General features: G+C 38.5%; 1 protein-coding gene and 1 long non-coding RNA gene across 27 annotated transcripts in view; one reads left to right on the plus strand and one right to left on the minus strand.

Moving 5' to 3' along the window:
• The window catches only part of nrcama (neuronal cell adhesion molecule a), a 59,631-nt gene extending 38,978 nt beyond the window's left edge, over window positions 1-20,653 (minus strand). For 21 of the 26 annotated variants that reach the window (XM_077234524.1, XM_077234517.1, XM_077234512.1 and 18 more), the window contains exon 1: window positions 20,502-20,624. The gene's annotated coding sequence lies outside the window, so the exon portion shown is untranslated. Of the gene's footprint in view, window positions 1-20,501 lie in introns of all 26 variants that reach the window. The other 5 variants (XM_077234522.1, XM_077234513.1, XM_077234508.1 and 2 more) reach the window with 3 other exon arrangements.
• On the plus strand, window positions 13,153-16,173 carry LOC143741546 (uncharacterized). The gene is made up of 3 exons (XR_013205125.1): window positions 13,153-13,208; window positions 15,079-15,171; window positions 15,618-16,173. It is a non-coding gene; the product is annotated as an uncharacterized LOC143741546 (long non-coding RNA).
• Window positions 20,654-21,296: the final 643 nt, after the last annotated feature.

Genomic DNA, 21,296 nt, shown 5'->3' on the forward strand with positions numbered 1-21,296 from the left:
AGACAGTTTTATTTGATTTTTATGTTAATGATGTGGTTTGAGCAAAGGCCACATGCCAAGAGAGAGATGGGACGGCAGTAGGGTTCCACTCACAGTCGTAAAATCTATTGGAATCATCTACCTGTATATGCAACAAAAGCAGTGGTGCAACTTTTTATAGGCTATAAAGATAGGCTATATATATATATATATATATATATATATATATATATATATATATATATATATATATACACACACAAAATAATTATATTAATTATTTTTTATTTCTATTTAATTTATTTTTATATTTATTTACAGAAAATAGTATAGAGATTTCGCAATGGCTATTTATACATTTTCGGCCACAACATTAAAATTATTTTAGCACTTTTTCAAGCCAGATGTCTTCTGTTTTAACCGCTTATTCGGGTGAATGGTGTATGAAAGCTCTCTCAATTCATTTTACCCGCTGATGACTTATGTGCCTTCCATTTTATTGATCTGCCTGTTTATATAAAGGCCATAGTTCTCAGTGAAACAGTCAATAAAACGGCATTCAGCCCTCTCTGATAAGGTCAGCATGCATTAGCAATATTTTCCACACAAAGTGCTCATTACCACGCTGATCTTTATTTGTTCTGTAATCTAGATAACCCTTTATAAAACATGCAATGAACAATGATGGCAGGAATCAGCTCTGATCTCAGAACATAACTCAGTCTCTTTTTCAAGCTCCCTTACAAGCCACGACGATCACACAACATCATCTCCATGGAAACCCACCGCAGCAACGAGGGCCCAGCGACGGCGGGGCAACCACAGCGACCCCGACCCACCAGACATTAAGCCGGCACTCCGGAGAGAAATTAATCTTGTGCAACATACAATGAGCGAGCACGGAAAGAACAAACCAAAGCAAAGAAGCAGACACAGAGGGAGAGTCGGCCGAGAGAAAGCTAATGAGAAACGTATTCTTAGTACGTACTCTTTAAAAGAAAACACGACATGCTGGTGGTAATGAAAAAAGAGAGCGGGAGGGATGGGGAACTATGGGGCTGTATTTTACTCTGTGAGGAGCTATACATCTGATGGATGAGAGAGGAGAGGGTCAGGAACGGCTCGTTTGATGGCTATTATTAGGCACACTAGAGGGAACAGATTTCCCCTTAAGCCAGTAACTCAGCTGATTGAGAAATCTCCTCATAGTAACTCCCTGAGGCTTGTGAATCACACCGGACACTCTAGCCCTGTGGGCGTGGTGATGGCGCAGTGGATAAGACACATGCCTTTGGTGTGAGAGACCCGGGTTCGAATCCACTGTGTGACACCAATGTGTCCCTGAGCAAGACACTTAACCCCTAATTGCTCCAGAGGCATGCGACCTCTGAAATATAGCAATTGTAAGTCGCTTTGGATAAAAGCGTCAGCTAAATGAATAAATGTAAATGTAAATATCCCTATTCACTGAGCATCCAAAGTGACATTCTGGTCACTTATAAATAAAATAAATAAATCACCACCAAAGTTTATATTTGAACACTGTCATTTTCAGAATATAAAACACAATATAATAAAATAATATAAATAATTAAAAATAACTACTAAAGCTTTTATTTAAACATTATACATAAAATGATACATTAATAGAATAACACAAAAAAAATCATAAAATTAAAATAACCCCTAAAGTTAAATATTTCTGTCACGTGGCAGGTTGGAACATACAGTAGAAGGAAGCAGGATCCAAATACAGCAGTAGTACTTTTATTAAATAAACTAAAGACTAGACAGACTTAAACACTCAGACATAGAGAACGACACAACCAACATCTAACAACATCATGAACCCACAAACACTGTAACAAGACACAGGGTTTAAATACAGAGACTAACAAGCTAAACAAGATAACAAGAGGGCGTGGTTAATCAGAAACACATGGGGATACTAATAAACTAGAAAAACTACAAGGACTACAAAACATGACAGAACAGGAAATAACTTAAGTTCCCACAAGACAAGGGAAACACAGACAGGAATCATTACATAGCCCCCCACTTAAGGAGTGGATTCCAGACACTCCTCAGAAAACAATAGTCCAGGAGGGTGGTGGGTCGGAGGCGGATCCCGGGGTGGGATGGAGGGCCAGACTGCCTGGAGACTGCGACAGGACGAGAGGCCATGGCGGAGCAGGCTACCAGGACGGAGCAGGCTTTGCAGGCGACCAGGGCGGAGCAGGCTGTGCAGGCAACCAGGGCGGAGCAGGCTGTGCAGGCGACCAGGATGGAGCAGGCTGTGCAGGCGACCAGGGCGGAGCAGGCTGTGCAGGCGACCAGGATGGAGCAGGCTGTGCAGGCGACCAGGGCGGAGCAGGCTGTGCAGGCGACCAGGATGGAGCAGGCAGTGCAGGCGACCAGGGCGGAGCAGGCGACCCATCGGGCGACCAGGGCGGAGACGTCAGTCTATCGGGGGCGACCAGGGTGGAGACTTTCCCTCTGGCGCCCATGGCGGAGAAGACCCTTTGGGCGGCCACGGCGGAGAAGACCCTTCGGGCGGCCACGGCGGAGAAGACCCTTCGGGCGGCCACGGCGGTGAAGAACGGTCGGGCGGCCACGGCGGTGAAGACCGGTCGGGCGGCCATGGCGGTGAAGACCCTTCAGACGGCCAGGGCGTAGACGACCCTTCAGGCGGCCAGGGCGGAGACGACCCTTCAGGCGGCCAGGTTGGAGCAGACGGTTCAGGAGGCCTGGGAGGAGACGAAACCTTCGGCCGACCACGGCAGGGCCTTATTGCCCCCCCCCAAAAAAAATGTTCCTTGGGGGCATCCATGGGATCATGGGCAGGAACAGACACTGGCTCAGGAACAGAAACCGGCTTAGGAACAGACTCCGGCTCAGCGGGAGCCATATTGTCCGGAGACACTGGCTGGGCGACGGCCATCTTGTCCGAAGACACTGGCTTGGCGGAAGTAACGTGAACAGTCTCTGGATCAGTAGAATTGACGTGAACAGTCTCTGGATCGGCAGAAGTGACGTGAACAGTCTCTGGATCGGCAGACGTGACGTGAACATGCTCTGGATCGGCAGACGTGACGTGAACGGTTTCTGGATCGGCAGACGTGACGTGAACAGTCTCTGGATCGGCAGAAGTGACGTGAACAGTCTCTGGATCGGCAGAAGTGACGTGAACAGTCTCTTGATCGGCAGAAGTGACGTGAACAGTCTCTGGATCGGCAGAAGTGACGTGAACAGTCTCTGGATCGGCAGAAGTGACGTGAACAGTCTCTGGATCGGCAGAAGTGACGTGAACAGTCTCTGGATCGGCAGAAGTGACGTGAACAGTCTCTGGATCGGCAGACGTGACGTGAACAGTCTCTGGATCGGCAGACGTGACGTGAACAGTCTCTGGATCGGCAGACGTGACGTGAACAGTCTCTGGATCGGCAGAAGTGACGTGAACAGTCTCTGGATCGGCAGAAGTGACGTGAACAGTCTCTTGATCGGCAGAAGTGACGTGAACAGTCTCTGGGTCGGCAGAAGTGACGTGAACAGTCTCTGGGTCGGCAGAAGTGACGTGAACAGTCTCTGGATCGGCAGAAGTGACGTGAACAGTCTCTGGATCGGCAGACGTGACGTGAACAGTCTCTGGATCGGCAGACGTGACGTGAACAGTCTCTGGATCGGCAGCCGTGACGTGAAAAGTCTGTGGATCGGCAGACGTGACGTGAACAGTCTCTGGATCGGCAGACGTGACGTGAAAAGTCTGTGGATCGGCAGACGTGACGTGAACAGTCTCTGGATCGGCAGACGTGACGTGACGTCACTCAGTTGCAGGGCCAAGCCAATATAAAATCCTAAAGTGCAGTGAGGAGGGTGCAGTGGCATGGTTGACCCAAGTGGCTCTGATAGTCCCCCTCTAAAAAATATAATGAGGCACGGAGGGTCAATAGGAGTAACATTTGCCAGATCGATAAAATCCTGTCCATACTCCTCAATGGGCCAGTCTCCCTGACGGAGACACATAATCCGTGCTACTGGATTCCTGGAGGTCATTGCTGCTGGATCCACGTTAGTGGTGGGTTCATCTGTCACGTGGCAGGTTGGAACATATAGTAGAAGGAAGCAGGATTCAAATGCAGCAGTAGTACTTTTATTAAATTAACAAAAGACTAGACAGACTCAAAAACTCAGCCATAGAGAACGACAAAACCAACATCTAACAACATCATGAACCCACAAACACTGTAACAAGACACAGGGTTTAAATACAGAGACTAACAAGTTAAACAAGATAACAAGAGGGCGTGGTTAATCAGAAACTACTGGGAATACTAATAAACTAGAAAAACTACAAGGACTACAAAACATGACACAGAACAAGAAATAACTAAAGTTCACACAAGACAAGGGAAACACAGACAGGAATCATTACGGTTATATGTCACTTTCAGTATGTGATAACATAATACAATAAAATAATATAATATAATATAATATAAATAAATTATGTTTTACTACTGTTTACATATACAGGTCCTTCGCAAAAAATTTGCATATTGTGATAAAGTTCATTATTTTCCACAATGTAATGATAAAAATTAAACTTTCATATATTTTAGATTCATTGCACACCAACTGAAATATTTCAGGTCTTTTATTGTTTTAATACTGATGATTTTGGCATACAGCTCATGAAAACCCAAAATTCCTGTCTCAAAAAATTAGCATATTTCATCCGACCAATAAAAGAAGTGTTTTTAATACAAAAAAAAAGTCAACCTTCAAATAATTAAGTTCAGTTATGCACTCAATAGTCAATACTTGGTCGGGAATCCTTTTGCAGAAATGACTGCTTCAATGCGGCGTGGCATGGAGGCAATCAGCCTGTGGCACTGCTGAGGTGTTATGGAGGCCCAGGATGCTTCGATAGCGGCCTTAAGCTCATCCAGAGTGTTGGGTCTTGCGTCTCTCAACTTTCTCTTCACACTATCCCACAGATTCTCTATGGGGTTCAGGTCAGGAGAGTTGGCAGGCCAATTGAGCACAGTAATACCATGGTCAGTAAACCCTTTACCAGTGGTTTTGGCACTGTGAGCAGGTGCCAGGTCGTGCTGAAAAATGAAATCTTCATCTCCATAAAGCTTTTCAGCAGATGGAAGCATGAAGTGCTCCAAAATCTCCTGTAGGCTAGCTGCATTGACCCTGCCCTTGATAAAACACAGTGGACCAACACCAGCAGCTGACATGGCACCCCAGACCATCACTGACTGTGGGTACTTGACACTGGACTTCAGGCATTTTGGCATTTCCTTCTCCCCAGTCTTCCTCCAGACTCTTGCACCTTGATTTCCGAATGACATGCAAAACTGAGCAACAGTCCAGTGCTGCTTCTCTGTAGCCTAGGTCAGGCGCTTCTGCCGCTGTTTCTGGTTCAAAAGTGGCTTGACCTGGGGAATGCGGCACCTGTAGCCCATTTCCTGCACACGCCTGTGCACGGTGGCTCTGGATGTTTCTACTCCAGACTCAGTCCACTGCTTCCGCAGGTCCCCCAAGGTCTGGAATCGGTCCTTCTCCACAATCTTCCTCAGGGTCCGGTCACCTCTTCTTGTTGTGCAGCGTTTTTTGCCACACTTTTTCCTTCCCACAGACTTCCCACTGAGGTGCCTTGATACAGCACTCTGGGAACAGCCTATTTGTTCAGAAATTTCTTTATGTGTCTTACCCTCTTGCTTGAGGGTGTCAATGATGGCCTTCTGGACAGCAGTCAGGTCGGCAGTCTTACCCATGATTGCGGTTTTGAGTAATGAAACAGGCTGGGAGTTTTTAAAAGCCTCAGGAATCTTTTGCAGGTGTTTAGAGTTAATTAGTTGATTCAGATGATTAGGTTAATAGCTTGTTTAGAGACCCTTTTCATGATATGCTAATTTTTTGAGACAGGAATTTTGGGTTTTCATGAGCTGTATGCCAAAATCATCAGTATTAAAACAATAAAAGACCTGAAATATTTCAGTTGGTGTGCAATGAATCTAAAATATATGAAAGTTTAATTTTTATCATTACATTATGGAAAATAATGAACTTTATCACAATATGCTAATTTTTTGAGAAGGACCTGTATAGATTTACATACATTCAAATACATAAAAAAACATTGCGAAAATCTCATCTTAATGCCATTTTAACATTCAACAAGAAACATCCCAACGATGTAGCCTATTTCAGAAGAAAAAAAAACTAAATATGCCTACACTTTCCAAATGAAAACACATACAGTTGTAGTTTCGGAAATCCAATTCACCATATTCCCACCTGATATCAAACTGACGAGGCGCAAAACAGATCTTATACATTCCTATCCATCATGAAATAACTCTAAGTCCCCTAATTCTGAAAATGTAATTGCATTTGTAATGTTTTAGCTCAGTCCTGCAGTGAAGAGATTTAATGAACATACCTTGATTCCACACTGTTAGAGTGTGGAGGTCCTGAATAATATGATTCCATTATTGACCCCATTATTGCAGGATCACACTTTCACACTGCTACCTGCCAGATAATTGAATAGATAAAATGACAATGTTTCCTAGAAAAATGAGTTACACTATGTGCTAAGCAGACATTAAGGTCACAGCATAAGCGCTATTAAAATAAACACCTCCACACAGGTTTGCATATAAAAAAAAACAATTTGAAACAGTCAGCTATATCTGGCCTCTACCTGACCAAATGACAAAAGCGATTGTCCACAACAGAGCAGCATATTAGAGCCCTATTTGGCCGTATTTGTATCCAGTCAGGCTTGAGCAGGCAGAAATGTCATTTCCATGTACACGTCTGTGAATCTAATGCCTCTGGCAGCAAAGACACAACAGAGCGCACATGCAACATTATTCTTGATTCCTATTATACAAAGTGGTTTTATTAAACCATGAGTGAACTGCATTTAAATTCACGTTTGTCATGTGGACAGTGTTATAAATCAAGTGCAGTGCAGCGCATTGTGGAGCTGCTCTGACATGCCTTCACATTGATTTCATGGACACACAGATGCATAAGCCAGATAAAGATACAATTTTCCTTCTATTTGATTATCTTAATCTTTTTAAATAGTTAAAGGAAAAACTTGAAATGCATTCTGAAAACAACACGTCGGTGTATGATAAAGAAAAAAAACACTAAATAAAACTTTTCATGTCTCCATATTTAGGGAAACAAGGAAAGTTTGTTTTGTGACTTTATTTACCGCAACTGCAACATTATGTCAATTGTGACTTTATTTCTCATAACTGTGTACATAATTTCTCACAAATTCTACTTAATTTCTCATAATACTATCAACAATTGTGACTAAAAAGTATTTCTTACATTTTCAAAATTCTATATATATATATATATATATATTATTTTTTTATTTTATTTTAACTCTGAGGCAAAAACAGACTTCCATAAAAATAATGTGAAAATTAAATGTAACAAAAGCCTAAAAGTGAATGCAAATGGAAACAAAAGTAATTCTTTAGCACTTACCCTCTCTAGGGACAGAAATTACATCAAGCTAATGCTTCACAGTATTCCAACGAAAGACAAGAACTAGTCTTACTTTGTTAAAAAAAAAGTGAATAAACAAACAGTAGATTGTTGACTTCTGCTCTGATGCTCTAGAGCCCTTGAAGGTCGTATGCATAACAGATTACAGGCTTGGCATGTGAAGTAGGAAGTGAAGTGCTATTCAAACTGAGAGCAAGACCAAGCCAAAGACTCAATTCAGGAACTTCAGAGTTGCCTAGAACTAGTTGTCAGTTCTAGCATATTCTGTACCTGACTAATGAATTAAACAGATTATGTAGCTGCCAGACAAAATGAGTAGTCTAAACTCTAAACTGTGATCAATTATTAAATGTTTATGCCACTGGCGTTGTCGAACTACCCTATTATCATGCAGAGTCACCAACATGGACAGAGGTCTCATTGTGCCTTTTTTTTATCACTCTCTCTCCCTTTACCTTAATAACATCAATTAAAAACATTAATTGATGGAAAATATACATGGGTATATTTACAAATATACAATGATACGCATCAGCTTGACAAAACTTTCAAAACAGCTTTTCAATTCCCTTTCAAGCTATGAAACAATAAACATAAGCTTGTTTATGTATAAGCTATAAACATTTATGAACAGACAAACAGCTACAGACAAACTACTTTAATGTTAAGTGTATCTAAATGAAACAGAATATTTAATGAGGGGGAAAGGCCAGACTTGTTCTGATCTGTTGGGAATGTAATGGTTCATGAAAAGTGTAAATTTAAACCAGAATGGAGCCAAACCTGAAGTCAACTTTTTAATATCGATCAAGATTTGCAGTTATGACTTAAATGATAACCGATATTACATTACTGTATTAAATACTTGGAACATTTTAAAAAGATTGCACTAACAGTAGGCTAAAACAATGATTAAATAGCTATTTGTTTGTTGGCTGACATTAACATTTTTATTAAACCAAGCAACAGTGTCCTGCACTTTGCCATTTTGCTGTATTGATTTGTGATGCTCAAATCTGAGCATTTTTCTAATCCTGATCCGATCCGATCCGATCCGATCTACTGCCTATAACACAACCACGGAATGTTACATGCTCTAAATCAAACCCTATCAAGTACCAAGTTAATCTGTACAAAATAAAAAGTCTTGGACATAATAACAAAAATATTTCAATGCTTTTGCGTTCTCCTGCAAAAACATTCGTGTTCCCCGGAGAAACTCAAACGGTTTGCAAGCGAACCCAAAGTTTCTTGGGGAACGCAAAACACTTTGAATGCAAAGTTTCTTGGGGGAATACAAAACATTTGTGGGAGAACTCAAAAGCATTGACTCGTTACATTTCCTCCCATCTCATTTTTTTTCCACCACCATGTCCCTTCAAGTTAATAAACACAACATTTTAGAAGGATTCATAAAGATTTGTATGCTTCAAATGTTCCTCACAAACACATTGAGCCCTAATACTGTCAGACCAAAAACATAAAAGCCAAAGAAATGTTACAGTCTGAAGTCAAGTGAACATTTTTGTCATACTGTACGTAGGAGGGCCCACATGCACGTGTTTTTCGATATTTATACCTCATAAATCATATGTCAGGATTGACACTGTTATTCAATATAACTGTACTGCATTGATCGCCCGCACAGCGGTGGGTTCAGTCAATTCAAGCCTCAGTCTTTCACCGCTCTATTCAAACGTTCATTCTGTTCTTCAGTCAGACTGAACAACCGCCAGACCCTGTCAATCTGGATTCAGTGGAAGTAACAGGGAGCTCATAAAACACAATGTACACAAGGAACTGCCGTTATTTATAGACAATAAACTGCAATTAATTTGGGGACACAAAGTAAAAAGCCGTTCAGTATAGTTTCAGTATAGAAACTTTGTTTTTAAAAGCAGCGTTTCTGTTTATCATTATTTAACAATGTACACTCACAGTCCCATCAGTCAGGCTCAATTAACTCCTAACTAATTAAAAATAAAGTTAAAGAGGAAAAGAGAGACAGAGAGAGGGGAACAATGTATCAGTTTCAGTGTGAATGTGAATGAGGACAGACATGAAGATAAAGTCTGCTAAGAGTGATTTAAGGAAGTAAAGTTGTACAAGTTATAAACAAATATCTTAATTTTTACAGTCAAATCTGCATAATGGTAGACATGATTAGAAATAATTAAGAATCTATTCCTCTCGAAAACTGAATCCTCTAAAAACAAGTCAGTATCTGACAATACCAGACACATGATGCCTACTACTAGAATGTTCTTTCTTAGTCATTGTTGGTGGTTTGGTTTTCTCCAATAAAAGTGGGGCAAAACTGGGAGACACAATAGAATATATTTTTAAAGGTATGTTTTTAGAAAATACAAATCCTACTTTCACCCGTTCACGTCATAAACCTTGCACCACTGAAGAAAACACCAAAGACAGCTTAATATGTTAAATTTAATCTATCCATATTTCCAGAACTCCAAATATCAATGCACTTACATAACTGGCAGAAAATAATCTACTCCTTCATATGATATAACTCGTGTGAATGACTTTTCACAGATGACAAGGGACTCAGATATGAAGCTCTAAACATCATTAAAGTCTGCAGAAGTCTGTCTGGAGTGAGTCTCGGTGCGCTGGGGAGTTTGAGGTCTTCAAAGCAGGAAGTTGGATTATTTTAGGGCTCCATTGTGATTCACAGACATGCTATAGACAGAAACCAGCTGCCAAGGCTTTTTGGAAAACTTTTAAAGGCAAAAACATGCTTGTGACTCACATTAGATCAACATTAAACCCCCATCAAAGCATACAGGAGTGTTTGGAGTGTGTTTTTTTGGTACAAGGGAGGATACAGGGTTCAAGAAGGAGGCCAGGAGGACAAGAACAGAAACCTGTCCCACAGGAGCGAAATTTCACAGGGCTTGTGGGCGCCATGACCTCCGAGTTATTTACACCAAGTCATAAAATCAACACAAATCTCTCCAAAGCAGCAAGCAGACCACAGACCACAGCTCTCAAATACCCATAAATCAGCAGGGTTAAAGCACAATGATTCCATGCCAATTTAAATATTTCACATTTCTCCGTGGTTAGGTTGGTCGGACGTTAGACGTTTTGCAACTAAACGCACGTTCTTGAGATGACACTGATCTGTTGACGCTGAAACACAGAGAACCAGGGTCTGAAAAGTGAAAAGGTTTGCTACTTCTTACTGAAGTTGATTTGACAACAACAACTTCTTAATATTTACATTATATAGGCCTAGTTACAATTTATATCAATGGTTAATTTAATGTATTTCAAAATGTAATTTATTCCAGTTGTGGCTTTCAGTGAAATACATAAATATTTATAAATATATAAATACATATACTGAGGTTCATAATATGTGACCCTGGATGACAAAAGCAGTCATATGGGTCATTTTTTTTAAATTGAGCTGTATGCATGGCATGGAAGCTGAATAAATAAGCTTTCCATTGATGTATGGTTTGTTAGGATAGAACAATATTTGGCAGAGATACAACGATTTGAAAATATGGAATCTGAGGGTGCAAAAAAATTTAAACATTGAGAAAATCGCCTTTAAAGTTGTCCATTTATGTTCGCGATTGTGCTGCATTCATTCAGAAAAATAAATGTTTTATACATTTACGGTAGGAAATTTACAAAATATCTTCATGGAACATAATATCTTTACTTAATATCCTAATGATTTTTGGCATAAAAGAAAAATTGATAATTTTGACCCATACAATGTATTGTTGGCTATTCCCACAAATATACCCATGCTACTTAAGACTGGTTTTGTGATCCAGGGTCACATATTACAACTATGGTTGGGGGAAAAATATATTTCAATATATTTACATTTTATAGTTACATTTACAGATTTCATTTATACACACACACACACACACACACACACACACACACACACACACACACACACACACACACACACACACACACACACACACACACACACACACACACACACACACACACACAGACACACACACACAAAAATAAAAAAAAATCATAATAGTACCATGTGCTGACCCAGATATCAACATACTATTGTATAGCTAGGTATATTCTAGAAACCCACTCCTAATGATTATACTGTAAAACCAAAGAATTACATCTTGAACTGTTGTGAAAAATTTACTGAGGCATAATTTAATTAAAGACAGGCACAGACACTGAGACCCGTGGGAAAATAAGAGATCAGGTATATCATAAATGATTATTTTCTTCTTTAGCAGGGGTGAGAGCGTGTGCACATTCACTGAAACACCAGTATATAAAATGTACTTCATCATAAATGGACCTGAAAACCATCTCAGGAAATGATCCACAATTCATTCGTTTTTTCCAATAACTCTGTTATGTAAAGAGACACTCTCTTGGTGCACGAGAGGACAGGGCGCTAACCAACCTCATCCTGAAAAATGACCAGCTTCTGCTTTCAGTCACTGAATTAGCAGATGACATTATCAGCGCTTCACTACATAGCCAGGCAGAGAATAATGACTCATCCAATCACTGGACTGAGAAAGCACTGCATTATGGGGCAGAGAGCACGTCAGTCCTCATGATATAAGTGAGACAATTGTTACTTGCTAGGGACATTGTTGTCCAATTCATCTGTTAGCAATTTTTTAGCAATTCATAAATTCCTAGCATTTATAAGCAGATTTGCCTTTTTACCCCATAATGTACTTAGGCTGAACTCACTGTGTCCTTCATATCAGCTTCCATAATGGTTACACATAAAAGATAACATTCCTTTCCTATAAACAGTCCTAGATTTGAACTCTATAGCAAACCTCAAACGGAGCACATTTCCTCCTCTGCAAGAGCTTGTATTTGTGGTTAGTGTAAAAGTCAATGGATTGAAAGAGGACAATTGAATTAAGGGTATGTTTACACAACAACAATGTACTAAAAACAGACAAGTATTCCATTTTTCATGTACAGACGACACCATTGTCAAAGCAATCCCCGTCCCCACGGGTCTGCAAAAACGACTACAAATGTTGTATTCTTCAGCCAGGCCAGTAGTTGGCGATGTCACTTTGTAAAGAAACACTAAACATTGAACACGCAATATGCATGAGTCATGACGTCACCGTTTTCACAAATCCACGTTTTTCAAATTTCCAATTTGACATCCGTTTTCAAACGTTTGCATTTTCAGTTTTTAGTTGAAAACAGTGTTGTGTAAACAGCCGCTCAAAAAAAAAACTGAAGAAAAGATGTAAAAATTGATTATAAAATAAATAAATCTGATTATAAAAATAAAAAATAGGGTTACACTTTATTTTAAGGTGTCCTTGTTACAGTTTAATTATATAGGTTTTCAAGCAGTACTTCGTTCAATTAATAATTTTTCTTTCAATTCAGTTTACTATTATTTGTTTTATTTTTTAAGTTATATTTTATTAGTTCAAAACATTGTTAAATATAAATATTTTTCATTAAGATCTTAAATAAGAAAAATTTGTTTCGACGAATGTACAATTTCAAGGTTACACACTGGCCAGCGCATGCGCATTAAACACAAATCTCGACCAAGCAGTGACAGTCACCAAACCGCTCTTCAATTCGGCGGTCGCTCCGTGGATCACATTTCTGCACCAGACCAGACTCTGAGAATCAAGTTACATCGCAGAAAAACTCTGGTAAGTGAAACAAACAACCATTTAAATGTGCTGTTGTATTTAGTAGCCTGTTAATTTTATGCCAGACATGGCGCACTGACGTTATCTGGTAACGTTAGATAATAGGCCTATGTAACTTCGTTTGAAAATGTTAACTTGGTGTTAGCTAGCTGAGTTTACACAATATGTCGACGTTAATTAATGCCTGACCGATTTCAAAAGGGAACATAGGTTAAAAGAAAATCCGTGCCTTTTGGTAACTTTAATTAACGTGAGCGTCGCCTGGTTCAGATTACACGATTTTTTTGTCTGTTACGATAGTCACTGTGTCAGACTACGCGATTTTGACTCCTAAAATCTTGTCGTGTCGTGGACAAGAAACATGTCAGACTACACGTTGCTTCCTGACCAGTCATCACGTGCCGTCTTTAATGACGCGCGTGATGTCATCGAGAAGGCGAAACAAGCAATGGATGAAGCGGTGCGGCTGTCCTGTGTTCAGAAAAACGTTAAAAAAAAAAAGAAAACCCGACAATGGAAACGTTCTTGGATTGCTCGAAGAGGACAGTATGGGCTGTCAATCCTCCAAAGAGAACTTGAGGTAAAATATTGTTTTCTTATTTTTACTTTTAGCCAGTAGTACAAGTAATAATGTCGCTAGCTTGCCACAACGATAACAGATTACACACACACACACACACACACACACACACACACACACACACACACACACACACACACACACACAGAGACTCAATCAGGCACACACTCACTCACTCACTCACACACACACACGCACGCACTCACTCACTCATACACAAACATACATAATCACACGCGCACTCCCTCGATGACACATCATATAGGCAGGAGTACTGTTGTCACAGCTCCACGAACCTTTCCTCCATGTCATTACTCCACCTAGTAGCACCATCGTCTCTCTTTCGTTTCGCCATTTTTGAAAGCTGTGTACGGAAAAGCTTCTGTGCTCCTATTGGTCAACCTCATACATGTGACGGAACCCGTCGTTGACGACCGTTAAAAAAATTAACATACTAGTCTTTTTGTCGTGATGTCGTAAAGCATCGCAGACGCGACGTAGGTTGTCGCCCACTATGACACACTATACGAGATGATACGATCGAATCTTGCGTCCAGACGCCCGTTGTCGTTTACGAATCCCCACGACACCCTACGTCAAACGGATCGTGCCAAAATCGGGCTAAAATCGTGTAATCTGAACCAGGCATAAGCATTGAACCGAACGTTATCTCGAGTCAGCCATAAAAATAATGTTAAAACCGTTAACGTAACCTGATCAACTAACTTAACGTTAAGTGAATAAGCTACATGTTAAGGGACTGGCTTAATGTATGGCAAACGCAGTTATGACTGACGAAATACATTTATTTATGTCTAATATTGCTCCATTGGCAAACTTTTTTTATATTTTAAATTCGGGCGATGTCGGTTGGTTTTCAAAAAAAATAGTACTAGCCAGAGGACACAGGGGGGCAGTAACGTTAAAGCCATGACGCAACAGTCATTCATTAATACGTTTTTCAAGGTTAGTAACATACTTCCGAATTCAGTTGATAATGAAAATAAATGCTTAATATTTTAACTTTGTCTGTTAATGTAGATGACTTGTACTTAAGTGTCAAAACACTAGGTTAAGCTGAGATTTTAAAAAAAGTAACGTTATGGCCCTATGGCCTTGTAATGGCGCTTGGAGACACGTCTAATGGCGGACAATTTACCCATAGTAAATTAGAATAAGAATAAGCCGTCAGCAACATCACTTAGAGCAAACTTTGACAGACTCACAGTAAATGCATGGATCGACTTAACCAGTTTCATTTTATATTTTTACTATATTTACTTGATGCAGGATACTGACATTGCTGTAAAGAGGGAGATTGCACTAAAATGTCTTATTTTCTACATGGGAGAAGCAATGAAGGACCTCATCAAGGATTTCCTGGTAAGACTAGATTAATTTAGCGATGCGAAAATTCTAGCTAAGGCGGTCAACTTCAAAATTAGCCATCAAACTATGTTCAAATAAGTTATATGTCTGAAAACCGTCTGTAAGCAAAGTTCAAATAGAGATACAATACCTTTCCACTAAAACCAGAGTCCCTTGCGCTGGTAAGTTTGTTATATTTATATTTCAAAAATGAATTGGAGTAAAAACATACCTAATTTTATAATTAGTTAGAAGTAGATGCTAATTATACAATTTTGTGCATTTGTGTTTGCATTCAATTTGGTTTGAGTTATTTTTTTGTTATCCAAATAAAAAATAGCATCTGAATGTCTTCTAATAGTTTGGGCTCTGTTGTTAACCTTTATTCTGGGGGGAAACCCAACCTGTATCGATTCCTTATTCTTTCTTTCTCTTTTTTTTTCTTCCTAAATTTTTTCCAGGTATCAGAAAAGAAAGAGGCTGAACAATTTCTTCAGCAAGAAGCCATGTCAATCTTTGTCATCAGAGATGCAAAAGGTGTACCTACAAACATTGGCATCATTCTAATCTAGAGGGACAAGAGGTTCTGAGCGGCTTGCCCTGTCGCAAATGCTGTTGCCATTCCCCTGAGCCTTCTTTATGCCTTCAATCTGGAATATCCCAAGACATTGAAACTGACATTTGAATATATCCAGAAATTCAGTATTATAGCGGTGTATAGCAACAACTCTGTACTTCCATTCCAATGTCTGACACGATGTGTTGTTTTTTTTTACAGTTGGATATCATTTGTAGCAGAGATAGTGAAATACTTATCACAGCTGCATTTCTGGTAGTGGTGAAACTGAGAAATTCTTGCATTTCCCTAATTCACTGCATTGTTCTCGGTTAAAGCTGATAAGGCTGTTGTTTTCTAAGGTCAATGTTTGCCAGCCCTTGAAGCTAAAATATGACACTTGAGCACTGAAATTGTGAATGTGTGGAAATAAGTTAATAAATCTTTATGCAATGTAATAATTTGTCTTTTTTTATTTATTAGATTTTGGATCAGATCAAATATTAAGCAATGTTCCTTGATGGGAAACGTGTTTTATTAAATCCATATCTTTTTGTTTGTTTAAAATTAATAATTTCTGTTAACCTTTATTTTTAAAAATGATACATAATTGTTTAATTAAAATCTATATATGTTTGATTGGAGAAAATAAATAATTTCTAATACATATTTCTTAAATGAGAAGTTTTGTTTTGATTAAATCTATATATTTTTGTTTAGATCAAAAAAAGGAATTTAAATTAATTGACTTTCTTCAACATGAAAAATTTACTTTGTACCAAGTTATATAAAATAGTTTTCATAGACATAGAAAATATTGGTTAGGGTAAGTTATTTATTTTTCATTGGATCAAGTAATAAAATATAGATGTGAACCATTACCCTAAAATTTTTTAATTGGATGAATGAAAATATTTTTTCAGTGTAGTAATTAAACTACATGTAACGTGTAACAAGGACACTGTAAAATAAAGTGTTATCAAAAATAGTATAGTCTCACATTACATAAATATAGGTCAAATTTAAACATTTATCCAATGCATTTTTTGCAGTGCATTTATCTCAGCTCATACTTCATAAGAGACGTATTCAGACAGATGGAGCTGAAAGAGCTTATATTTTAATCAGCACAACATAGAAGTACTCCATATATATGAGGCAAACGCATGCTACATATTACTTGTGGTTTTCACCATCCAAATTAAAATGCTTTTGCTTTATAATGTAATTCAATCAGAAGCATTCAGCTTCTGCATTGACTAAAATGGCACACATTCATCATACAGCACATGGAATAAATCACTTCTACTAAGAGAAACGTGTCACTACGCAGTCTGTCATGTAATATTGCTGATCACAGCATTTATTTAGTTAGACCAACGATTCTGAAGGAGCAAAATCAGTCACAACCCATCAGAATTCAATAATTATTCCTTATAGAGAACATATTTAGGAAATATTATTCATGCTCTGATGGGGTCCCATCAATAAGTTGTGTATCTAGCCTACTCATTTTCTTCTTAATTTTTCAATCAAATACACTGTTAACAGTGTTTTTCCGAAGTAGTAGCCTAAATAAAACAAAAATTATAGTTCATTTTACAAGAAAATACTATTTCAGTCTTTGCTTAAAAATGTCATGTATAATTAAATATGTTAGGCCTACTTGTCATTTATTTGTAATTATTTACGAATTTTATTTATGAAAATTGTTTCAAAGTATATCCAACACCTGTAAATCCTACACGGGAAGGTAAAAGATTTTCCAACTCTTTGCGCAACAGATTCAAGTTCTTCTCATAAATTTGCCGCTTGGTCCAACAGAAAGCTTGACCTCTTTGAGCTGTGCTTTATACATTGCTACACTATTAAACCGCAAAATTTCACCAGAATTTCGCTAATGTAACCACATCTTATAAACACAAATCACCAGCTGAAAGAGAGAGGCACAATCACATGATGACGAACATGCTGTCCATCTTCTGACATGTTTGACCTTAATCTCCACTAATCGTTTATCAAACACAAGAAAGTAATAGTTCAAAGTCAGTTTATGTTTTTTTTAAAGATAACAAATATAGACAGGCATGTGAACAGAGATGTTGTGGCCATTCTAAATAAATCTGTAATCCCAATGCTAGACTGATTTGAAAGGAAATAGAAGCAACTGAAACCTATAGCAAAACACCTGTTATATTTCTGCTGACAATCCCATGTCACAAAGACGATTGTTCACTAATCTACCACACTTAGTATGCAAGATAGAATTACACAAGTTCACAGCGTTTAAATCAGGCTCAGAATCTACGATGCATTAAAATCAGGACACAAGGTACATGTGGCATATTTGCAGAGCAATTATGAGCATGCAAATGTCTAGCCTGCCATGCCAATGGCAGCTGGTGCAATGTGCATGTAAATATCCAGTCTGAACTTACTGAGTCACAAACAAACACTCCAAAACCACAGCAAAAGCTATTTATTTCCCTCCCTGTAATCCTCTCTTTGCATTATTATCCAGTCATTTCATTCCAGATGGTAAGGCAAAGATGAGAGTGCATGAGAAGGTAAAGGTCCATGAGGAAGCACAGCTGGCTTGGTGGCACATACCTGGTGTCTGTTGTGCTTCATTAGCACTGCTATTTATTCCCATCCAAAAAAAAAATGTTTGATGTGGTTCCACCTGGACTCTCTGCAGAATATAATTTCATGGACTGAGCATGATTTAGATCTAAACATGCATCGACCGGACAAATTAATGGGCATTAGAATATGAAAGTTCATTTTTTTATTCAAAACACATTCTTAAACTATCTGTAAAAATCCACCAAATTCAGATATCCTATCTACTTCCAGAGCATTTCATGGAGCAATGACAAAGAATGTAAATAATAATAAATTGCACCAAAACAATCAAGTCATGCCAAATTAACAATTTCAGAGCTAGTATAGAATCATAAATCAAATTCAATTTAAAAATAATAAAAAATAAAATAAAAATATTTACACCCTTAAACATAAAGAACCTGTCCTGCTCCACAAATGGCTTCCTGCTCCTGTCTTCAGCTCTGATATCTCTTTCAACTGCATTACCCAGGCATTCGTTCTCGCACAGACTCATTTCTGTCGTTACAGCCCTATACAAATGCTAATTAAAAATTGCTATGAAAAGCTAAATGGGAAACTAATTCCCATCTCACTAAGAGACTTGTGGCTTTGCAGCACACAAAGTAACAGCTGTTATGCACATGAATATCCCATTGCCAGGGACATGAAAGCAAATGTCCCATATTTTCTCATTCATTAATCATCATTCAGTTTATCGATGTTAGACTGCCTGCAGGTCACCTATGAAGCTGAACGTCAAAAAGAAATAGCACTTCAGTGACTTATAGCACACACAATGAAGAGGTTTTCGAAGTGTGAACGTCAAATATAGTCAATGTCATAAAGAGTAATTTAAAAATAACTCTAAATCTTATCACCAATCCTAATTAAATCACTTTTGACATGCAACAGCCTGTAACCTCATAAACACAACACACTACATTATGGCACGTTTAGCATAATGCTGCATTAATTTTCACCTGAGGCCCAATAAAAACACCGACCAATGCCTGTGTTTCCTCACTTGACAGAAATGAACAAGTGTAGCCTTTTTGCATTGTCCATTTGTAGGTTTTCAATATTTTAATCTTTCTTCATGCTTAAATATATTAAAATATATTAAATATTCAGTATTTTTACAGCATAATGATCAGACAATAATTTTGATTTAATTTATGGGAAACAGCGACCAACATTTGGTACCAAACTAGGTGGATAATAGTTTAATTTTAGCTAAATGTTGCAGCCATAGTTTATTTATTTATTTTTTATTAATGTTTTCCTATTACATTTAGATTTATTTCATTTTAGATTAATTTATTTAATATAAAATAGTCCCAGGTCCCAGATTTTGGTAACAGGGTTGCAAAAGTTAGAAAACCCATGAATATAAATAAACAGCTTAAATAATATTTCGTTTGAAAACATTTCGGTTAAGTATAGCCTTTTACAATTTGCTAAAATAAAAATAATTGTGTAAAATAAAAATAAAAACGATGTAGGCCTACATTTTTATAGGGTTTAGGCCCATTTGCACCCTATTAATTGAAAGTGTCTACATAAACGTTTTAAAAGTCTGGATTTCTTTTTTTCTTTTTTTTAAGAAACAAAGACATGAAAGGAAGATGCAATAACGAAAGGAAGAGCCTTGTTCCCGTTGTCTTTTGTGCAGTTTCCTATGGCTGTAAACGTTTTTTTTTTTTTTGTCTTCATGAAATGACAGTCAGCAGGTCCATCTAGTTCGTAAATGAAAAGGAATAAATATCCAATTCAAATATTTACATTTTAGAAATGCGCAATTATGAACAAATATTGAGGGTGAAGCCTGAGAATGATGGGAACACCTGCTGGTGGCCGGGCAAGATTTCAATGAAACATAGACTTTCATTATGGGCCGTTTATCGTGTCAATAGCCTACAACACGACACACAATAAAATCTTTAAACGCCGTTCGGATTAAACGGACAAGTTTCGTGGTATTTCAAAGAAACGTTTCTTTGTGAGCCCTGCCATATTGCCGTGAAAATCCGCATCATCATCGGTTGCCATGGGAGAAGAACGACTGGATGCTCCTCATCGACTCAAATACTGCACCTACTGCGCATTCTCCTTACGAAAAGCGTCTCGACAGAAACTCTGAGAGAATAACGCTGCATTCAAGACAATGAAACGTAAAACTCACCGACTTCAGCAATGAATCCTCGACCCGTCCGGTTTCATGGGATTGATGTAGGTTTGGTGTGTAGTGGGCGCGCGCCGCAGCTTCTCTTTCTCCTCGAGCGCTCCTGCTGCTGTCAAACGCGCAGCGCCGTCACGCGCACGCTCAGTGCAGGCGCAGCTGCAGCGACACGAGAGACTAATCAGCGGATAACACACAGATACACACACACCACTAGCCTACTACTAAACTCTGTGATACAGGGAGAGCAAGCTCTGTAAATTCTTAACGTAAAAAGAATGATTCAAAAGTTTGTTTGTTTTTGAAAGAAACGCATTGCTACTTTTATTAATGACTGACTGAATTGATCGAAATGTAGTACAGTAAAGGCTTAACAAACAAATGTATCCATAAAAAACATTGTTAAAACACACACGCACGCACACAAACATACGTTTGGGGTTTGTGTGTGTTTTAACACCGTTTTTTCCCCCATGTCATTAAAAGTAGCCTACAATCATGGAAAACAACCAATTCAACTCAAATCTACACACACAAACACCAAACCATTTATGTGCGTGTGGGTGTTTTAAACTGTTTTTTTTTCTTTTCTCCATGTCATTAAGGTACAAACAACCTCAAATCTACAATTATCAGTCCACACACATTTATCTACATTAGCCTACTTTGTCAAAGCCATATTTAACCTTGTGCTTTGTGCAGATGGATAAAGTTGCTTTGTGATGTTTTTTCCCCCCTCAGTGCAGGACATCTGATTTATGATAGCTCAGTGGTTTGGCAATGCAAGTGAAAATGAGC

The sequence above is a fragment of the Siphateles boraxobius genome, unplaced genomic scaffold (assembly GCF_051911475.1).
Source record: "Siphateles boraxobius isolate OS27281-9 unplaced genomic scaffold, OSU_SipBor_1 19, whole genome shotgun sequence".
NCBI classification, from domain to species: domain Eukaryota; kingdom Metazoa; phylum Chordata; class Actinopteri; order Cypriniformes; family Leuciscidae; genus Siphateles; species Siphateles boraxobius.